The sequence below is a fragment of the Gossypium hirsutum genome, chromosome D13 (assembly GCF_007990345.1).
Source record: "Gossypium hirsutum isolate 1008001.06 chromosome D13, Gossypium_hirsutum_v2.1, whole genome shotgun sequence".
NCBI classification, from domain to species: Eukaryota; Viridiplantae; Streptophyta; class Magnoliopsida; order Malvales; family Malvaceae; genus Gossypium; species Gossypium hirsutum.
In genome coordinates, this window is record NC_053449.1 from 46,357,057 (window position 1) to 46,377,539 (window position 20,483).

A 20,483-nucleotide genomic window follows, 5' to 3' on the forward strand; every position below is an offset into this window, starting at 1 on the left:
ATTAATAGTTTTATTTCAAAAGTTATTTTTCTTATAGAAAGTTTGCTAATGAGCTAAAACAATAAGCTAAAAAGAACATTAATATGGAGCAAACTGATCTTTTTTTTTAAAATGAAGTAATTTAATTTTGATCAATTTCGAAAATGCACAATTAAGGATGTTATATATTTGTAACCGCCAACCCAAATGTCCTAAAAGGATTCGACAAAACAGCTCGCAAGAAGAGTTCGCGGGCACACCTCGCATGATGGGGTCGCGAACTATGTTCACAGAAAGGATTGCAAGCCCTACAAGTAATCCAGATTCGTGACCAACGGGTACGAAGCTCGCTGAGGATGTCAGCCTCCGAATTAGAAAGGACCACGCATCCAAAAAACCAGGGGGCGTAGAGAATGTCAGCACCCGAGGTAGGGAATATTAGTACCGGAGGCCCCAAGGCCGAGACAAAATGGTGGGCCCAATTATGAGCTGTAATAGTAACGATAGGAGCATGTATAAATACACCCAACATTCCTCTCAAGGGGATATGAGAAAATCATGGCTCAACAATTGGTGCGGTGAGCGTGTATTTACTTCCAATCGACAGATCTTTTCTAGTATGATTCAGTTTCCTTCAACCTTAAAATCAAATGACTCACCCAAACGAAGCTTTTCCTTCAACTCTTCCTCCGGGCAAGTCGAAGCGTCGCGTTCCGATGCCCAGCATGATGAGGCAGACCTGTTTGTCGCATGGTTCACAGATAGGCCCGAAAACCTTAACAATGTGGTTTATCGTGGGCTTGCCCTTTTGTTAGACCTTAATCTCTCATCGGGTCAGGAACTGCCATCTCCGTTCAATCAGGAGGCACCCTCACAACAATTCTTGGGAGGGAATAAATGAAGTTTATGAAGGAAAAGGTGGCTGCCCAAGAAGCACGGTTTGTGGAACAAGTCTTCTAGCAAAAGTTATTGAGACAAAACGAAAAATTGTGAAGAAAAGCGCATGCAGACAACTCGAGGTCCCAAGGCAACGTCAACACCCAAGATGAAGCCCCGAGTATGCAAATGAAAGAATAGATAAACGAAATGGATAAGGTGCGTCATAAAGTGCGAGCGTTGCACCTTGAGTTGCAGGATATGGACTGGTTGTTCTGCTTCAACAACCCGCTAGCTCCCAAAATTGCAACAGTGGGCTTGCCACGCGATTTTAAGGTACCTAAAGACAAGTTCGAGGGAAAAAGGGACTTGTGGGCCCACCTGATGTAATATAACAATTATATGAACGTGCTAGGGGTGTCAGACGCGGCCAAGTGTAAAGCCTTTTTGACAACACTGAAAGGAAGTGCCAAGGACTGGTATCTTTCTCTCCCGTATGGCTCAGTCCACAACTTCTCATAGTTGGGGCAAATGTTTCTTGGTAGGTTCAGGGCCCATCGAGCGATCATGAACACACCCATGGGGCTGATGTCAGTGAAGCAGGGGGAATGTGAGTCCCTTCAAGATTACGTGAAGAGGTTCCACGCGGCGACCCTCAACATGAAAAACTTAGAAGACCAGTCGGCGATTGATGTCTTCATCATGGGAGTAAAAAATGACCATGTGCAGTACTCATTCACAGATAACAAGCCGCAAAGCCTAGCTGACCTATACAAGTGAACCCATAAGTTCGCAGAGACAGAAGAGATTAAAAAAATCCCAAGTTAATTTTCAAAGAAAAAACCAGTAACCCAGAAATAGAGAAGGATCGCGCAATAGACATGCCCCCGTCAACCAATCTTTACGAGTTAAGATTGACAGGCCGCAAAGAGCCCTAACCCAAGATGACACATTAAGAAACCTTCAGATGCCCTAGTAAGAGTACGCAAGACGTTACCCCCCAAGGGAGATTCAAAGCCTACACCCCGCTGAATGCCACGCAAACTTACATCCTCAGCCAGGTGAAGAGTCCGGGCATCCTCCCCAAACTGTCCCTAATGTGGAGTATCGATAGAAGAACGAACTCCAATAACCGGTGTGCCTTTCATGATGATATGGAGCACAAGATGGAAGATTGCTTCACACTAAAAGATGCCACAGAAGAAGCAGTATAGAACGGTGAACTCATTGAATTCGTAAACCAGAGAGGCCCATAGCGAGGCCAAAGCTCGCAAGGTTCAGACCCAAAGGCAAATAGAAGGTGCGAGACACCATTCATGTAACCATAGGCATTGACGACGACTAGATGCATTTGAAAACGAAAATGTGAACACATATGATAGGTGTAAAGTCGCTTAGTACTCTGAAAAGGCCAAGACATTAGGAAAAGTGAAATGTTGAGTTCAAAAGTGGTGACGAAAAGTTAATCTGTGACGATGAGGGAAACGACCCAATAGTAGTCTCAGTAATGGTCGCCAGCTTCAAAGTCAAGGGAATACTAGTTGATAGCGGAAGCACAGTGGAAATCCTATCGTGGGAAGTGTATAGAAAAATGGGTTTAAAAATAATCATTATTTAAGGCCAGCCTAGTGTATGGTTTTACGAACCACCTTGTCAATATGAAAGGTTCAATCACACTACCAGTCACCTTGAGGGACAGTGAGCATATGACTACAGAATATATCCAATTTTACGTAGTGGACCACCCGATGACATATAACGTCATTTTTGGGAGACCAATAATGAGGATGGTGAGAATGGTGGTGGCGACCTTCTGCATGAAGATCAAATTCCCAACGAGTATTGACATAGGCTTCTTACGATCGAACCAGCACACGGCGAAGCAGTGTCACATGTTGTTTGTCAAGTAGGTAAGAGAACCTGTGGCTGAAAGGCAAAGTTCGCAAGAGGAAAAGTTAACGAGCCAAACCCTCGACCTAGACAATTTGGATATGAGAGAAGAATATTAAAGCAAAAAGCCTGAAGCAACGGAACACACTAAAACCCTACAGCTGCTTTGCTATAAGGAAAGAAATGTAAAGATCTCGTCAACATTGAACGAGGAAAATAAATGATGTTGGTCAAATGTCTAAAGGACTGCTCACCACATTCTCCTATACCACAAATATACGGAAATTAGTCCCTTAACTACTCACCATTTCACCAAAACAAAAGTATAACCCTAACCAGCGTTTTGAAAATCAAAAGTTACAGAATACCATAGTCTCACTTACCAGAATCGTACAATGAACACTAAAATAACGAGAAACAAATATACGACAGCAAACAAAAAGAAACAGAACCGTAGAAAAGAAGAAGAAAAAGAAAATGGCAGGGAATAGGGAAACTAACGTCAGATTGATTTTGGGAGCAAAAATTAACACCCTTGCTAACGCAAGGATTCGAACACAAAACCTCCAATACACTAACTTCCTTACCACTTAAACCAATAAGCTCATTCTGATATAAATTAATAGACAGTTTAATATAAACCCATTCAACAAGGGTAAGGCTAGGATAAAAAAGAACAAAATTTAGCAAATGTGAGACTTTAACCTAATACATCATTCACACACCCAGAACACTTAACCACTGAAGAAGATACACATTTGTGTTAGATAATTATAGAAATAGAAATTAATTATTCAGGGCGTTACACCAAGAAAAAAATAGATTTATAAACTTGGGTGTTTAACAAAGATGTTGTTAGAAAGGAATTGGTTCATATGATAATTTTGGATGAACTGCCTTGCAGAAGGAGAGTGGTTCAAATACTTTCTTTCTATAGCATGGACGTAGTTTAGTCTTCTATTTCGTTGGACAATTAGAAGGGATTGCCTTAATTTATTTAGCTCCATGAAGAATGTAATGAAAAATTATTTTGAAAAAGATATAAGTAGAGTTTGTTTGACAATAGACACTTGGACTTCATTGCAAAGGATATCTTACATGGTTTTAACAACACATTAGGTGGATGACGAGTGGAGGTTGTAAAAAAGAATTATAAATTTTTACAAAATATCTTCTCATAGAGGTCAAAGCATAGGTGAAGCCCTTGAAAAATGTCTTCGAATTTGAGGGATTGAAAGGGTCTTCACTATTACGGGTTGATAATGAATCTGTCAAGAGTATTGCCATTGATTATTTGAGAATAAAATTGAATTATCAAAATGCTTCTGTTGCAAATGGGAAATTTATGCATATGAGATGTGTTGCACACATTCTTAATCTCATTATGCAATATAGTATTAATGATGCTTCTATGTTTGTGAATCGAGTTAGAGGTGTTGTGAGGTATATAAAAACATCACTATGGAGGTTGACGAAATTCAACCAACGAGAAAAAGAAGAAATGATAGGTAGTAAGCCTCAATTGTGTTTATATGTGCCTACTAGATAGAACTAAACACATATGATGTTAAAGGTGGCAGAAAAATATGAATGTGCATTTGAATCATATGTACGTGATGATCATAAAATTTTTCTTGACCTCACTACTAGAGATAGAGTTCCTACATTTGACGATTGGGAAATTGTTCGAAGAATTATAAAAGTGTTAAAGCCTTTTTATCATCTGACACTGAAGGTGTCCGGATCTTTTCATGTTACCTTTCATTCACTTTTTGAAGTATTGACAGATGTGCATTGTCTTTTTTACGGGTGGCAAGATTGTAGAGATTTAGACATGATTTCTATGACTTCCAAAATAAGAGATAAGTATAATAAGTATTGGGGGTGAAGGAAACAAAACCAACATGCTAGTTTACTTGGCGATTATCTTTGATTGTTTACTTGGCGATTATCCTTGATCCACAATGTAAAGTGAACTTTTTGGACTTTGTGGTCAACTTGCTTTTTCCTAATGTTGCTAATGACATTATGAAAATGATTGATAAAGAATTGAATTGCTTGTTCAATGAGTATTTTTTTAATGTCTGGAAAATTTAATTATTTGCAGGTAGATCTAAATTTTCGACAAATCTTTCCAGTTCAATGGAAATAGATTAGTCAGAAATGCCAATGGGCTTGGCCAAGAAAATGTACCTTAAGAAGAAGAAACAAGTTGAACAAGAAAGTAAATCTGAGTTGGATACATATTTGGGTGGTAATATCTTATAGCTTGGGTCCAACAATCAAACCAGGCTATGGGTGTTACATTACCTGTTCGGGCTAAATCTTTATTACGACACATTTGGTTACTTTTCCAAGCTGAATATATATACATGTCAGGTTACTTGTCTGGGCTAAATCTTTAAAAACAACATCAGGTTAGTCGTTTGAGCTAAACCTACGTCACATGTATTTGAATATCCACAACAAATGTTGAACCTCGGTAATTAAAAGACAAAATTGAAGGACGAAACTCTAATATCCTATTATACCAACTTTTTAAATATTTATATTTAATATTTACGGACTCGATTTATAAAAATGGGATTCAGAAACCACCTTTTTCAACACCACTAAAAATCGGGCTACTACAATATATAACCATATAATATTTTAATTGAAAAGCTAACGATATTAACTATTTTAACTAATCAATAAAATTATAAAAATATAGAGACAAATTTATATTAGAAATTAAAGTATAATGATTAAATCTTAAATTTAAACAAATTAGAAGGAAAAAAATTGAAAATTAACCATTTTTAGAAAAAAGGAAAAAAGGAAAAAGAGATAGTGGGTGTGTGCCATGTGTCTTAAGAAGGAATGTCTTTGACATTCCTTTAATATTTAGATATAGGTTAGGGTTTAGTGAACATAACAAATATTTATGGATAAATTAACTATTCATTTCATTAAACCCAATCTCATCAACAAATTAGAAACCCTCTATCTCTCTTGGAATCCAATTTTCTCCTAAAGCAAATTCCATCATTCAATACTCATCTTCTTAACCCATTGTTTATTCTTTTGCCATTTCCATAACTCTCTTTCCTATCAAAGTAGCTTTCTATTGTTTTAGCTTTGATGAATTGAGGATTGTTGTGGAAAAGGTTGAGAAGACTATGATGTTGACTTTCTTACCGTTTCTTTTCATAGAAATTAAAAAAAAAAGAATTAGTTAAAACATTTTTCATCATTTAATTTCATTTCTTCCTACCACATCAAACAAATTTAATAAAAAATTTTAACATCATCTTTCATCGTCTTTAATTGCTCGCTTTCAAAATTCACAGGAATTAAAATGTTTACCAATTTACTTAATGTTAACATCAAAATGGACCGGAGAAGTATGTTACCCAACAATATATATTACAATGTTTTTTCCGGTCATTTAAAAAAATAAAATTTATTATTAAATATTTATAATTATAATGTATATTTATTATTAAAATATTAATATAAATATTTTTCAACAATATATTGAGAACATAATTAAAAATTGTAAATTATTACCGTTAAAATTAATTGTTAAAATAAAATTGTAATGTTAAATCATTTATTAAAATAATAAACTATATTAATTATATTAATAGTTTATAAATAATTAACTAGGTATGTTTAATAATAATGAACACTAAAACATTTGATATTAATTTCAATATTTTTTAAAATTAAAATTTATTATTAATATGATAATATTATGATTGATCCAAATTTTATTTTATATAAAAACGAATATATTTTTGAAAATGATGAATCAAATATTTATTTATTTTTGATTGATGAAAATAAATATAGAAAATATTTTTGGTAATTTAATTTGAAAGTGGTGAAATATACATACATTATAAAATTAAATAATTGAAATAAGATATGGTGTATAAATTAATAAAGCATCATGAATAATTACGTGAAACACGTCATCCATCCACAATTCCATTCAACTGTAACTAACAACGTCAATTAGATGGTAATCTTGCTATGTTCCTACCAAATCAACTAACCACGTGAATCCTAAATTTGTTCACTAAACACGTGGATTGGACGTTATAGTTTTTATTATTTTAGTGGTAAAAATTTCATTATCGGTATATTTAATAATAATTAGTTTGCTATCTTCACCTCATTTCGGGTAGATAATCATTTATACCAATTGAATTTAATTAAAAAATATTTTAAATATATATAATTTTATTAAATTAATTGAAAAATTTTTGTGTTAGACATAGGTTGTTTTAATTTAGATCAAATTATAGTTATGTCTTTAATTTGATATAATTTGATTCCTCTACATTGTATCATTAGTTAGTTGAAATAGTTGACACCCATAATTATTTTGGTTAAAATAGTGAGGTCGATTTTTTTCTTAAAAATATTTATTCCAACTTATCATATCAAAATAGATGCTTTTTATGTGTTAGAAAAATATCTTTAAGAGAAATCTTTAATGTCATTATTTTAATCAAAATGGTTAAATATGCTAACTATTTGGATTAAGTAATATCATTGTAAAAATAGATAACCAAATCATGTCAAACTAAAATTTAAATACTAAATTCCAAATTTAAGCATAGTAAAGGGACCGAAACTACAATTTTATTATTATCTTATAATGACTAAAAAAGAGAAAAAGCTGATGTGTCATTAGTTAGTCCAAATAATTAGTACCCTTAATTATTTCAATAGCTGACATGGAATTTTTTAATACACTTATTTCAACTTACCATACCAAAATATTTTTATTACAATAAATTTTTTAAAAATAAAATTTATGTAAAAAATTTAATCAAAATAGTTAATAATATTAATTATTTGGACTAACTAATAATATTATAAAAATAAAAATATAAAATTATGATAAAAAATTAAAATATAAAGATTAAATAAAAAATTAAAAAAATGACCAAAAATGAGATTTGATAAATTCTTATAATGTTAAAAAATATTAATTGAGATGTCTCTAGGCCCTTTTTGGACCTTCTTTTTATATAAACTTACGTTTTAACCTATGTTTCACTATTTATTTGTATCAAATTATAGAGTAAAAAAATTAAAGATTAAAATATGTCTTAAGTTTCTACACACTTCGTACATTTGAAAATTAGTTTGTTTATTTTTATTTTTAGAAATTTAATCCTTCTACCTTTCGAATTAAAAAACTCAGACCCAGTTGTTATCACTGTTAAATTTCTTCTATTAAATTTCCTAATATAATATTTTGAAATAAAAAATATTTACTTGGTAAGCATGTAACAAAAAGATAACATTCAAAATTTTCATGTGAATTTTTTTCTTAAAAACACTCATTCAAACTTGTCATGATAATCTTTTTGTTGTTGGAATAGTGTCTTTAGAAAAATTAGCCTAAGCATTTTACTTGAAATAGTTAACAATACTAACTTTTTAGATTAACTAATAACATTATAAAAAGTATAGAAACTAAATTATGTCAAAAATTAAAATATATGGAATAAATCTTAAGTTTCAACATAGTATAGGGGACAAAACTAAAATTTGACAATTATCTTATAATTAAAAAAAAAACAAGCCAAATTATATATAACCATACAACATTGTAATCGAAAAGTTAACAACATAACTATTTGGACTAATAAATAGCATTGTAAAAATATATGAACCAAATTATATTAGAAATAAAGAATAGAGATTGGATTTCAATTTTAGATATAGTAGGACTAAAACTAAAATTTAATCATTTTCCTATAAGGTAAAAAAAATAGCCAAAGGTAATGCACGTTCTCTCTTCTCCCTCACCATGTTTTGCTTTCTCCTTCTTTTCTTCTTGGTTTCTTGCGCCTTTGGACAAAAACAAAAGAAGACCGGTTTTGTTTTGGAAAGCTTCGGTTCTCTGTCATCAAGCCGACGTCTGGAAGTTTTGGTCACAAGTCAGGTGTGGGATTCAAAACTTTCTTTCTCATTAATGAAATTATGAATTGGATATGTGAAATCCGGCAGTTATTGGTGTTTTCTGAATCATTAAGTTTCGATGTTAGAGTTTGTTTTTTTTTTCTTGTATGTTTTTCGATTAAAGCAGATAAGATTCATTTTGTTGATGGTTGAGGGATTGTTAAGCAATCCCGTTGTGGGTTTTAGGACTACAGATGTTGGGAATACGGTTCTGAGAAGAAAGGTGCAGATTGCAGCCAGTTTCGGTGTGGTTTCGTGACCATACAGGTGGCCAATGGGCGTGTGCCCCCACTTGGGCGGTTTACATAGTCATGTACAATTGGAATTAGGGTTTTGGGTAAAATTTGGTGCTACATGACCATGTGGCGAATTTAAGGATTTAGGGATCCCACACAGGCGTGTTCTTTGGACACACGGCCGTGTCTGGTGGGCACACGAGCGTGTGAGAAACTCACATGGCCGTGTCTTCACTGTATCCTATTTTAGCACAAACGGACATAGAGTTACACGGTTGAATCACATGGCCATGTCCTTAGGTTATACGGGCGTATGCCTCATTCCACACGGGCGTGTGCCTTCTTCCACATGGGCGTATGCCCTTCCACATGGGCGTGTTGACCCCCACACAACCTAGGCATTTCCATACGGCCAGAGCACACAGCCGTGTGGCCCTATCTCGCCAAAATTTGTTCTGTGTCAAATTAAAGCTTGACCGTGATTCTGTGTGTTCTGACTCTTAGCGAGGTCTTAGCAAGGGTGACAGGGGCTTTGATTCGGCCTAAACTAGTGTGTTTTGTATAGATATACCTTTATTTAAGTAGATTGTTTGATTATTTCTAGATGTTACTTTGCAATTAATACTAAATCCGGGTAAATGAATGTACGCATTTCTGATTCAGAGTGATTGGTGTGTGAGTGTTTGTGTGTAGTGCGCATTCTATGACTGCACTGGAATTCTGTAACTGATTGACTGGATGGGAGTTTCTATGTCCAAATGATTGTCTGGAAATCTTGTATTCTGATTCTGTACACCTATCAACATACATACATTTGCATAAAACATTTAGGGTTTGGTTATGAAGAGAAGGAAGACTGATTCTGATCTAATCTGGCAGTTTAATTGCAACATATCTGTATAGCGACTTACCGTAATGCACTGTATTACGTATACGTTAGCTTTGCTGCGTATTATTATCTAAGTGGCCTAGTCCACATACGTGGTGTATAGGGTTGGATGGGCCTTTTGAGGTCCTACGTGGTGTGTTGGGTTGAATAAGCTTAAACAACTCTTTTGGGGGTGTGATCGAGGGACGGAGAGGTGTTTTGGCTGAATGGGTGAGTTTCTTTTCAACTTGACTGCATTCATGATGTGGTGTACTTGATAGTTACGTTCTATTGGGACGTTGGCCTCGAATTTACCTTCTGTTTTTGTATATCTCTGTAAGTATGTTTTGCTATTAAGCTGCTATCTGGAATTCTCTTTTGTAAATCTGTTGTTAATCGTTTCGAACTCATACTGAGCTCATGTAGTTCACCCCTCTCAATTTTTCTTTTTCAGGTATTTCCGTATGATGTTGCTGGAGTCGGCACGCCAAAGGTCTTGGACAACCACGTTTTAGAATCGACTTTAAAAATATTTTCATAAATTCTGCATTTATAAATAAACGGTTTGAATTGTAAGCTTTATTTTGAATATTGTGGTACGAAATGTTGTGTTATATGCACGTAAGCATCTTTTGGACTAAAATTTTGGTAATATCGGGATTTTACAACGGAGAGTTTTACGTAACTTAAATACCGTTTGTTTTCTAGTTGGTTAAACTAAAATTTTTCTTACGATCACTTCGGTAATCAATGTAACCTTTGAGATTTGGTCTAAACTTCTAGGCCGGGTTTTGGGTGTCACAATTATTATAGCACGAACTGCTTTGAATGTGGGCTTGACTAATTATAAATCAAACACAGAACCAAAAATAATTTTTTTACTTTCAATAGGAAAGTAAATCTCTCTCTTATAGAAATTGATAGAATTGTTCTTCTTGAAAATATAATTTATACTTAGAAAAAATTTTGACCATTTTTGGGCAGAATAACAATATCTCAAAGTTGTTTATTTAACATTACTGGTGCCATCTATTTATAGCGAGAGGAAGTGAGACACTAGTTAAATTAGTATAATGCAATTAGTGCCTATTTAATAAAAAAACGGTCCCTTAGTTAAACTATGAGAGAGAGAGGCTGCTAACCCTAGTTATTTTACTAGGGTTTTCAGCCTTAATATTTAATATGAGGGGTTTGGGGCCTCTCCTGTATCGGGACCAATTATACATGCTTCTGGACTTTTAACCAACATTTTATAATTCAATCTAACACAATACATGTTTTTCTATTTCCCAAAATAGACATTATTTATTAAATTAATTGAAATAAATTACTTTTTTCATTAAATAATTTTCCTTGCCTAACTCTAATTCTATTAAAGTCATTATGAATTTACCATAAAAGAATACATGAGAAAATATATTTAATTTCTACACTAAACTAATTCATAATGACCAATTAACTTAATTCTATTTTCGAACTTCAATTATTTACTTAAACAATAAACCAAATGTAACTCATTTCTTTAACTATATCATTTCTATCCATTTCTATTTATTTAATTCAATATGCAATTCATTTATGGTTTCAACAGGCTAGTAGAGGGACCGATTGGACATATGTAATTAGGACACAAATGATTTATAATTAAGTTCCAACTTTTTTCTATTAATTATAAACTCATTTAATTACAAAGTCATTCTACTATAGTATTGTGACTGAGCTTTCACTAAGAACATACCATTACGAAAGCTACTTGATTAGTGCTCGTCCAATAACCCTTATAGGATATTCTTCGTTTCTTTGAGATAAATTCACTCTCCCAATATGATCCTATTTTATCTCATGGTAACCATTACACCTGTCACATCCCAAAAACTGGGTTAGTAGAAATTAGGTTAATGAACCGAGAGTGGTCACGCCCAAATTTTTTTAGTGATTGAGTAGTGGTGGAGTTGTCCTTGATGATCAGTGTTTGAATCCCTTCCCTCTTATTATTTTCTATGTGGTGTAATTTTGCTTCCAACCTTAACAAATGTCACATTCCATGTTTTAAATATTTTCTATTAAATTAAAAATAAGGAAGTGAAATGGCTTAGTGGTTAAGTGCTTTAAAAATATCCTAAGGGTCTTAGGTTCAAGTCTCCACATTCTCCACTTTTTAATTTAATATTTTTGAAAATGTTAACATGTGCCAATCGTTCTTTCCGTCCATACATGTTGCCTTGCATGGAGAGGATTCTTTCCTTTTTGTCAAGTCAACATGCCTTATTTTTAAAAGCATGATCCCCTTTTTGCTCCTTTGTCCCATCCACATGCCCTTTTCTACATCCTTACCTTATGAACCGATTTATTGTACCCACACAATTATTTTCACCTATTGAATATTTTTTTTCTTATTCACTTCCCCATATTGTCGCCCCTTTCTCTAGCTCCTCCCTTTCTCTCCATTTTCTTTATTTTGGCCATCTTTTCCACCACATTTACCTTAGCTTTTCTCCTCTCTTTCATTGCCCATTACAAACCAAACCACCATCAGACCTCTTTTTTTCCACCGCTCACTCCATCTATTTTTTCTCCAACACCTCCCTTTGCACCACCATACACTACCGTAACCACCGCTCTGCGTCACTATCGTAAATAATTCTTTTTCCTCTCTACACCCATTTTATTTTCTCTTTTTTTTTTAATTTTTTCCTCCTTTACTCTAGTGCTGCAACATCCCTCTCTCCCTCATTCTCCTCATTCATCAGGTTCTCGTCGTCACCGCCGCCGCGCCTCGACAGCTTCGATGACCTTTTTATTTTCTTCACTATTTTTTGGACCTCTTTCATCCTCTTTAGTAATTGAAATCCTATATCCTTATTTCCCTTAGTATTAAATTAATTTATTTAAATGTTGTATCTTGACTCATTCTTTTAAGTGATTTTTCTCTAAACTCAATCTCCTCTCCGACGTAAGACCCCGATGATCCAATATCCCTTCCGATTCAATCGAGTTAGGGTGAGTATGGTAGTGGAATGAAAAACCACTTATTCCTCTCTCCTTTTCCTTTAGGCTGAACGTATATAGAGGCCACCATATAGTTTCCTTCAAATGTTAACATATCGTATACTACTTTTTGTTGAAGGGTCGATCGATACCAACCTTGAGAGTTACTAATGTTGGGAACGAGATCATATTACGATTGAATTCTATAAGGGTGAGTATTGATCGGAGTGTTATTAAATGGACTTATGCCATAGAATGTTTAAAACAACCTCCCTAATGAAAGATCGCTTTTGTTGATAAGTAGGTAACTTATCGATTAGATCCAAGTGTGGGCGTTCTTAGATTGGTGTATTGCTTTGGATCTACAATCAGGTGTGAGTTAACTTACTACAAAAACTATATATGAGATTTGTTTTCAAATAAAATATATTTATTTAGAATTGAAACCTTGTTAAAAATATTCATAATATCAAATGTTGAGAATACACTAAGTATTCAAAAAGGGATGTTAGATCCATAAAAAAGGTGATACTCAAGTACGTACTTCGCACTGATCGTCTAAAGGATCGTATGTGTTATTTGATGTGATTTGATGAATGTTGTGAAATTATGTGCATATTTCCATTTCTCATGACGTGTGATATGATGACATTATATTATAGGCATAATATATAAATCATGCCATCGATATTAAAATTGAGATTTGATTGCATACTAAACACACCCTACATGATATTATCCGATTTGTATGTTAAAACATACCTTACATGATATTATCTGATTTGTATTTTCAACATGCCCAATGTGACAAGTGATATATTGAAATGAGTAAAATGTTTATATATGTTCATTATGACCATATCACATGCATGAGGGGGGATATTGTAAGGAGAAAGAGTTGGTGGTTTCATCTACAACTTACATGGTGGCTTCGTCAACAACCTATATGGTGGCTTGTTTGCAAATATTGGTGGCTTCGTCCACATTGGAGTGTTTGGATGGAGGAGTTCTGGGGAACTCTTTTTGGAGCGTAGCGGTGATAGGTAGAATGTTTTATAAAAACTTTCATAATTGTTTTACAAAAATTGCACTGCCATGATCATGTGCATGAAATTTGATTATGTTATATGATGAATATGTGTTTATTGTTATTTAACTTGAAGTAAGACCCACACTGGGCTTTAAAAGCTCACCCGATTAGTTTCATAACCTTTCAGGTAATACACAAACTTAGGGCATGGACTCAGCATTTGGAGGAGCCTCTTGGTTGGATGTTTTTAATAATGGGTTTATGAACTATTTTTGGCTGTTATTTTGGACTTTGGGACATTGGACTTTATAATTGAGTTGTTTCTTTATTTTACCATTTTAAACTATCATGCATGCATGATTGATGAGTTCACAAATGTTTTGAATTATTAAAATCCTTTAGATTATTTATGATTTTTACTTGCTTTTAAACAAGCTTATAATTTGTCATTTTTCTAAATATTTTTCAAAAGTCGGTTGCAAAATTTTTTTATCAATATCATTTTTTAAAAAAAACCATTAAAAATATTACAAAACTTTTGCTCAAATGATTTAATACAATATTTTGATATGGTCATAAACTTCTCACATATACATGTTTTAATAAGTGTTTTCTAAAAACAAAATTAGTCGATATTTAAATTTAAAGATTTTTGTAAAAACAATTGCAACCTAGTTGCATTCAATAAGTAAATGTTTTCAACAATTTTAATGTGACCTCTGAGATTCGGACACAACGTCTAGGCTGAGTTTGGTGTTACAACATCTTTCTTCAAGAAAAATCAATTACTATCAAATAGTAATTAAGTCTTTCATCACAAAGAAAAACAAATCGTGATCACATTTACTTTTCATCTATCATTTAATGTCAATAAGAGGATATCATTTACCCATGAGTCACGTATACATAGTCCATCATCTACTCAAGATTAAGGTATGTCACACTTGAACGTCACAAGTGAATAAATTCCTAAATAGATTCAGGATTTATTCTACTTGGATCATGTTCGATGTATTGTCAGCCTAGTCAATCACATTTATGTTTTTTATCTTCCGAGGGTCATCTGCTCCGATGCCCAAGACAAAGCATCTCTCTAATTGGACTTCATAGACAACATATTATTCTTTCAAACGGTTTGCTATTTTCGAATAACCTAAAGACATGTTCAGGTTCATTTACTAATATAAGCTATCTTTTTGTATTATGACTCGACCACGTAATACCACTTACTATTAGTTAAATATTAGATAACTAGTAAGCTAATATTTGGTTTCATTTTGCTTTGCATGCAAAAACCATTTAGGACCATATAAAAAGAATATTAATGCAATTTATGAATAATTTTATTAAACCAATTTGTTTGAAAAAATAAAAGTGTACATAGACGAAAATACTACACTTAAGGCACCGGATCCAACGAAATACTTCTCTAATTTATTTTACTGATGTCACTCTCTAATGGTGGCATGGTAGGCCCAAAGATAAGAAACAAGGTGGGATCACGATTGGGACTTGCAAGGAGTTCCAAAAATAATTGAAGAAGCAGTGTTACCCACAATATGCCAAGAAGGAGGCTCAAGCTAAGTTATGTCAGCTTACGTATCAAGGCGTTGTTCAGGAGTATGTAAAAAACTATAGTGAATTGATGCTTCAAAACCTGAGTGAGAAAGAAGCACTCTACTGGTTCGAGATTGGGTTGAAGTTGTGGTAAAAATGAAGTTGCATCGACAGGGTATTATTGAACTTATCATAGCTGTAGTAGAGGTAGAGTCCTTTGTCAAGCTTGGTTCAAGGAAAGACAAGTTTGAGTCTTCTAAGCCCAAATAGATGAGAAATGGCAGCAAAGACCATGGTGAAGAACATGATAAAAATGAAAACGGTAATTGTAAGAATGGTGGTAATAGGAAACCACATAATGGGAAGTGGAAGCCCAACAATAAACCAAAGGGGCCAATGAAATGCTTTCTTTATGATAGTCCACATATAGTGAGGAATTGTCCAATAAAATCTGCACTTTTTATCATCAAATGGGCAGATGAGCCATACAAAGAACCGATAAAGCTTGGTTCGATCTTGAGTTCTATCGAAGCTAAGAGGGTCACTGAGAATGAAAAGAAACCAATAAAGTGCTTCTTATGTTGTGGCCCACATAAGACGTAGGACTGTCCAGAGGGATCCAAGATATCCATGATCAATAAATAGGAAGTGGAGCCAAAGAGTGAGACTTCAAAGCTTGGGTCAATGATACTCAATTTTGCAAAAGCGAAGAGGGATCACAAGCAAAAAAGGTTGATGTTTATAGACATCAACATCGCAGGCTGAAGAAGAAATGCTCTTATTGATATGAGGGCATCTAATTTGTTCATATAAAAGAAAGACATGAGTAAACTTGGTCTCTTAGTTCTAAGCGCGAAATTAGGTTGATATACATGTATGAGATGATCAACATCAATGTTGCTAACATTCATTTGTTTTCAGTGATATAAGATTGATTACAATGCTTCCTTTTTTGTGTACAAAATCCGTTCTTTTCTTCTTCTTTTTGTATTTCAATTGTGTTTGCCACCATCTACTAACATTTATATAGTAGAAAATTCTTTACTTTAAGCGTTATTTCAAGTACCAAATATAATTTCTCTGGCAATTGAACTTTTACCATTTTTATGAGTTAATCCATTTACCTTTATTAATCAATAGTTCAAGAAAGGTACCTATCCTAAGTTACATATTTCATATAAAATATTATATATGAAAATTACATATAATTTACATTAAAATTTAATAAAGACAAATATGAGTTGCAACAGAAATATAAAAAAAATTGATCATTTTTTAATTGATGACATTTATATTTACATCACAATAAGTAAATGAAAAATACATCATCGATATTGTCGAGCCGAATGTGTGCCACTTGAGTCCAATGTTGCAACATGAGAATCCAATGTCGCAACATAGTGGACAGGGTGACAAAATCCCAAGGCTACCTTCGGTGTCGCGACACACCCTTAAAGCTGAACCTGAAGTCAAGCAAACTGCCTTCGATGTCACGACACAAGCACTAGATATCGCGACATCCACCCTATACATCAAAGCATTACCGAGTAGAGGGTGTTTTGGTCTACACAATGAAAATTAACGTAAAAATGACATCCAACCTAAGGCTAAGGGTGATGACTAACCCTAACACTATAAATAGACTCATAAGGCACTTGAGAAAAAACGACTTTCATAACTTAAAATTTTGTTTGTAATTTAGTTTTCAATTTTTAGTTTTTAGTTCTTTTTAGGCTTAATATTTATTTTCATTTTTTTCATTCATGATCATTGGAGAATCTGATTTGTGGATTTGACCATCTCTTTGTGGATTATGCGCTTCATCTATTAAATACAATCAGGATTTCTCTTTAAACTCTTATCCTTGATTTGTTTATGAAATCCATGAGGAACTAATCCTCTTATGGGGGATTCGTGAGTGGAAATGTGATTAAATAATTTCTATGTAAGGTGTTCTTAATAGATTAACTGTTTGGGATAGGAAGAACTTAAACCCTAGGCGTAACAACCCTGAGAAGCCATCTAGGTGGGAATTAACCCAAAATTGGCATTGTCTATCCGTGAACCCTTACCCCAATTTGGTCTAGAGTATGAGGATGTAACACCCCTAACCCGTATCCGTTGCTGAACTAGGGTTACGAGGCATTACTAGTCATATGAAAGTTCATACAGATGGTCATTTCATTTCACAACTAAGATTTAAACACCTCAATACTCGTGACTTAACCTAAAATCGAGTCTTAAAACTTTTAACAAACATAACATTTCATAATTTAAACATATTCTATGCACATTTAGCTTTATTAAAACATGCACTAATCACGACAAAAACCAAAAGCTGTAATATCCACCAATGCTGAATTATCCATAAATAATATCATAGACTAATCACCATATCGAAATTTAAACACAATTAGCAAATTTATTCTTTATTTATTCGGCTATCCAAATCAATCACATGAATAGTACAAAAAGCATGCCATCCAATCATAGGCCAAAATATGTCATTTCATAGACATAATAAAGTTAACCATTTTACAATCAGTAACTTCATAAGTTTAAAATTGCTAAATTAACATATTGTAATCCGAATATAAATCAATATTTGATTCGCTTATTAACTATTTACACAACCAATACTGCATGTTTATATCATAATCATGAAATCAAATCAAGTCATTTTAATTCAAATATACAAATGCCGAATCAACTTATGCTTGTTCACTTATTTCACAATGTATCAAATTATCATTCAAAACTAACTTACTACTCAACAATTCGGCTAGCAAAAATTGACCTAAACATTTTCTTCAATTCTCATTTATCACCCAAACCTATATAACCAATTCACATTATACAATTATACATACACTAATCAGTCATTCGCATATTCGGTCATCCAAAATAAAATCAATACTTAACATGAATCTTATCATATACTTATTAATATGAATTTAATTCTTTAACCCAATATATGAATACATATTATGCAACATTTTTAAATCATCCAAATAATGAATCTTACCATTTCAATTTGACTCAAGTAATCATGGTATAGCATAATTCACATATAACGAATACAACAAATTTACATATTAACATTTAACTAAACAAATAATTACATAATTAAATCACTATTACCGAATCACAAATTCAAATCAAACCCAACATTTATACAATTTCAACTTACAAATAATCAAAGAAATTTCATTATTAACAAATTTCCTAATGCACAATTCGACTAATTCCCAAATTAATTCATTCAATTATTTTCAACTCTTAAAAACAAACTTTATAATCACATAATAAATCATGTAACATAGTCCCCAATTTGGTTTAAGTACCATGCCGAATTCATACCTACTCAATCAACATTTCTAAGCCACTTATAAGACAAATTATAATTACATATCATAATTCAAAATGCATTCAACATCTACTTCATTTCCTAGATTGAATTACAAGACTATTAATCACATAAGATATATCTTGAAACTTACTTTCAAAATAATCTAAATACAAGGCCGATTCATATCTTAATTAAAATCAACAACAAGCCATATTTGCATGGCTACATATATATATTCACTTTAAAATTTAGGCAAATAAACACTAGCCTATACATGCCAAAGATTTATAATTCAAGCTTTTAAAATACCAAAATAACGGTCGATAGTGTGATGAACTTCCTTGGCGATCCCCGAACTCGTAACTAGCTTTCTAAAAGTCTATAATACATCAAATGAATACACACAACGTAAGCTTAGAGAGCTTAGTAAGTCGTAAGCAAATAAAATATATATATAGACATTAACCACATTTTTTTATCTTTGGCCGAATATAAATAGTCATATATATACATATAATTTACCTTTTATAACATGTATAAGTTACTTCATTATTTCGAGTACTACTTACCATGTTTCAAAAAAAAATAAAACATTTTAATTTACAGATGCATATACCATTCAAAAACAAAAAGGATACTCGAATATTTGCACGAAGCTCGTACAATGCCAACGTCTCGGACGTGGTCTTACATGTAATTACATATCGACGCCATTGTCCCAGACAGGATCTTACACGTAATTATATACGATGCCAATGTCCCAGACATGGTCTTATACGTAAATATCAAATCGAGGCCAACATCCCAGATGTGGTCTTACACAATGTCACATTTAAACATTTCTATAGTTCGTATATCTTTCGAATGTCATAAATCAACCAAGTAGAACTCATAATTAATCATCAATTTTCAAATACAATTCGGCATATTAAAGTACAGCAAACACATTTAGATTTCAAATACCCTTTAAATAAATATAGTAATTTAACTTCAACAATTTACTTACGAACTTACCTCGGACGAATGCGAATGAATTGGGCAACTATTCGGGAACTTTAGATTTCCCCTGATTCAATTTCGATTTCCTCTTTTCTTGATCTAAATTAATACAAATTTGTCTTGTTTATTAACATATTCACTCAATTTCATCCACAAACACATAATTTGGGAAATTTTCACTTTATCCCCTAAAATTTACATTTTTTACAATTTAGTCCCTATTTAAAAAAAACTCAAAATACACACAATTTAAAAAATTCCCTAGCTTGGCCGAATCTTCCTATAGCCCATATAAGCCTACATATTTCATTTATTTCACATTTTAGCCCCTCCATTTTTCATTTTCACAATTTAACTCAAAATACTTATATTCATCAAAAATCTCAATACAAAACATATTAATCTAACACCTATCTTTAATAATTCATCAATTAACATCATTAAATTCATAAATTTATCAATGACCTATCTCACAATCTTCATCCAAATCAAAAATTGAGGCATGGGCTTAATAATATGTTAAACAACAATCATAAAAACATGGAAATTATCAAAAATAAATCAAAATGCATACCTTAATCACCCAAATTCATGGCCGAACCCTATCTCCAATTTTTTTTCTCTTTTCTTGTTAGTATCGTCCAAAGATGGACATAATGGCTTCATTTTCTTACTTTTATTTATTATTTCATTACTTAAATTTTACATTTCCCTATTTAGCCTTTATGGTTTCATTTATAATCC

At 32.8% G+C, this 20,483-nt stretch overlaps 2 long non-coding RNA genes across 2 annotated transcripts; one reads left to right on the plus strand and one right to left on the minus strand.

Annotated features, from left to right (window-relative positions):
• Positions 1-12,252: 12,252 nt before the first annotated feature.
• Positions 12,253-14,191, plus strand: LOC121225086 (uncharacterized). The gene is made up of 4 exons (XR_005922906.1): positions 12,253-12,816; positions 12,944-13,015; positions 13,109-13,176; positions 14,022-14,191. It is a non-coding gene; the product is annotated as an uncharacterized lncRNA (long non-coding RNA).
• Positions 14,192-18,772: 4,581 nt separating this feature from the next.
• LOC107919783 (uncharacterized) lies at positions 18,773-20,408 on the minus strand. Its single transcript, XR_001690449.2, has 3 exons — positions 20,314-20,408; positions 19,755-19,838; positions 18,773-19,119 (listed from the first exon to the last, which is right to left on the minus strand). It is a non-coding gene; the product is annotated as an uncharacterized lncRNA (long non-coding RNA).
• Positions 20,409-20,483: the final 75 nt, after the last annotated feature.